Here is a 3,567-nt window from a genome sequence, read left to right on the forward strand (position 1 = left end):
AATTTGCACTTCTAACAAGCTCCCAGGTAATGCTGTTGCTGACCTGCAGATGTTTTCATCAGTCCTATTTCTAAGCATCTTCTCCATTTACCTTTGGGACTCCTTTTACTACTGTGGGCAGTGTGGTATATTAGAAAAGGAAAGGCCTCATATCTCACAGTCCTGGATTTTAAAAATCAAATCCTAGCTGTGTAATATTGAGCAAATCATTTGTCATCTCTCTGAGCCTCAAGTTTCCTTACCTGTAAGATGGGGCTGTCACCTATCACAGTGATGGTGTAAAAGCCTGGGGGAATGATAAGGCCATGGTGCTAAGACTGTAGACTGAGATTCCTAAGTCCTAAAGAATTCTGTGCCTAAGTTTCCTTAGATTTGTAGAGGACGACACGAACAACAGGTAGTGGCTGTACCATCATGCCTGATATGCTCAAAGATTTCCATGACAAAATTGCAGATGGAGGCCATTTATACTAGGCGGTTTGCATACTTTATTGAAAGTCACATGAATGGGTCCCAATATCTCATTTTTTGTCTGATGTCACATATGTATTTCACATAGGCAATCTTTCCAGCCCTTTATTAATGTCCTTTGTATCAAGTGCTTCATTTCCCCATGAAAGTGAAGGCTTGTCTTCATCAAAAACATCTCTTCAGGGTATCTTGCTTTTCTCTGTATTTTTTTAAATGGTTTCTGAAGTTTTTCAGGGCTTGTAATGTGTCAAGGCCACTTGTCTGCAGCTACTTTAAAAGTATCATTCATCTACATTCTCAAAAGCAATTTTTTTTTTAATCACAAAACTATTTCTTCCTCTACTACTTTATTTTTTGTCATTATTACAGAATCAAGGAACATCTTGAAAAAAGGAAAACTTCCCCATGATAGCCAATTATTTTAGAAATACTCTACATGACACTATATTATTGAAATTGAATGCTGAGTTTTGCCCCTTAGTGGCTGGATACCCCGTTTCCCCCCCCCCCCCACCTTATTTTAAAACAAAAACTTCAAAAATAAAAATTCAATAATATTTCATTTTCTAAACCATTTCTTGACTTTTGCTATCACCACAGAAAAACTTTGTAGGAATCTGACCCCAAGGCATCAAGTACCTCAGAGGCACTGAGACCTTTACTGTTTCTCAAACTGCATGTGTGGATGTCGCCAATCTCTTGGACTGAAACTGCACATGCTACCACCTTGGCCAAGTACAGACACACACAAGGACCTTTTTTCTCTATGAAAAGTGGCTAAGCCGAGGACTTAACAACTATCCACTAAAAAACAAATCCTGGGGCTTTAGGGAGCGCTGTGCTGGAGGCAGAGGCCGGCTTCCTGCAGCCGGTCTTGCTGTCTCGCTGTCTTCGCCAGCCTGCACGATTGAGCCCAGCATTCGTACACGTGCACATTTGGGCAGCGTAGAGGTTGCTGCTGCTGCCATGAGGCTAGCGAGGTCTAAGACACCCAGGAAGCCTCTAGTGAAAAAAGGATCCCAAATGAATCTTAAAGACCCAGTTGGGGTATATTGTAGGGTACGCCCACTGAGCTTTCCTGATCAAGAGTGTTGCATAGAAGTGATCAATAATACAACCATTCAGCTTCATATTCCTGAGGGTTATAGACTCAACTGAAATAGGGACTATAAGGAGATTCAGTATTCATTTAAACAAGTATTTGGCACTCACACTACCCAGAAGGAGCTCTTTGATGTTATGACTAGTCCCTTGGAAGATGACCTCATTTATAGCAAAACTGGTCTTCTTTTTACATATGGAGTGACAGGAAGTGGAAAAACTCACACAATGACTGGTTTTCCAGGGGAAGGAGGGCTGCTTCCTCATTGTTTGGACATGATCTTTAACAGCATTGGGTCATTTCAAGCTAACAATATGTTTTTAAATCTAATGATAGGATAGTACAGACATACAGTGTGAGGTTGATGCTTTACTAGAATGTCAGAAATGAGAAGCCATGCCCACTCTAAAGACCCCCTCTAGCAAGTGACAAGTAGGTCCAGAGTTTGCAGATAAGATAAATGTTCAAGAATTCTGCAAAGCAGAAGAGGTTGATGAAGATAGTGCCTATGCTGTATTCATTTTTTATATTGAAATATATAATAATTACATATATGATCTGCTGGAAGAGGTGCTATGTGATCCCATAAAACCCAAACCTCCACAATAAATTGCTTTGTGAAGACAAGAACCATAAAATGTATGTTGCAGGATATACAGAAGTAGAAGTGAAATCTACCGAGGAGGCTTTTGAAGTTTTCTGGAGAGGCCAGAAAAAGAGACGTATTGCTTACACACATTTGAATCGTGAGTCCAGCCGTTCCCATAGTGTATTCAACATATAATTAGTTCAGGCTCCCTTGGATGCAGATGGAGACACTGTCTTACAGGAAAAAGAACAAATAACTATAAGCCAGTTGTCCTTGGTAGAGCTTGCTGGAAGTGAAAGAACTAACCAGGCCAGAGCAGAAGGGAACAGATTACGTGAAGCCTGTAATGTTAACAAGTAACTAATGACACTAAGAACACGTATGGACATCCTGAGAGAGAAGCAAATGTATGGAACTAACAAGATGGTTCTATATTGAGATTCAAAGTTAACCCATCTGTTCAAGAACTACTTTGACGGGAAGGAAAAGTGTGTATGATTGTGTGTGTGAATCCAAAGGCTGAAGATTATGAAGAAAGCCTGCAAGTCATGAGATTTGCAGAAGTGACCCAAGAAGTTGAAGTAGCAAGACCGGGAGACAAGTCAATATGTGGTTTAATGCCCAGGAGGTGATATAGAAACCAGGCCAGAGGAGGTCCAGCTGAAGATAAACCACTGGTTACCGAGGTGGTTTTAAAGAGTGTTCCACCTTTGCCATTGTGTAAACATTTGGATATCAGTGATGAGCAGACACTTCCAAAGCTGATTGAAGCTTTAGAAAAATGACATCACCTGTGAAGAATGATGATTGATGAGTTCAACAAACAATCTAGTATCTTTAAAGCTTTGTTACAAGAATATGAATATGCTGTTCTAAATAAAGAAAACTACATTCAAGGAAAACTAAATGAAAAAGAAAAGATGATCTCAGGACAGAAATTGGAAATAGAATGACTGGAAAAGAAAAGCAAGACTTTAGAAAGCACACTTCTCAACTGAAACGTTACAGGACAGAAGAAAATGGGATGATATATTCAAAAGACTAAAAGAAAAAAATTGCCAGCAGAGAATCCTATACCCAGTATGCTTATCCTTCAGAAATGAGGGAGAAATTGTGTATTTCCCTGACAAACAAAAATTATGGGAGTTCACTACCACACGACCAGCCCTGGAAGAAATACTCAAAGGAGTCCTGCATCCAGAATCTGAAAAACAATAATCAATATCACAGATTCACAAGGAAGAGCAAAACCCGCCATTAAAACCAAAATGCAAATGAGAAAGAGGAAGAAGCTAAATCATGTCGCCTCAAAAATCTGATGAACATTCAAGATAAAAATAATAAGGGGAAGAAAGGGACAAATGATGTTTAAAACATCTAAACAAAAAGAAATATAATGACACGA

The 3,567-nt window shown here is 39.4% G+C and overlaps 1 pseudogene; it reads left to right on the forward strand.

Moving 5' to 3' along the window:
- Nucleotides 1-980: 980 nt before the first annotated feature.
- On the forward strand, nt 981-3,302 carry LOC103581216 (annotated as a pseudogene).
- The last annotated feature ends 265 nt before the right edge of the window (nt 3,303-3,567 follow it).

The sequence above is a fragment of the Galeopterus variegatus genome, unplaced genomic scaffold (assembly GCF_000696425.1).
Source record: "Galeopterus variegatus unplaced genomic scaffold, G_variegatus-3.0.2 Scaffold12576, whole genome shotgun sequence".
NCBI lineage: Eukaryota > Metazoa > Chordata > Mammalia > Dermoptera > Cynocephalidae > Galeopterus > Galeopterus variegatus.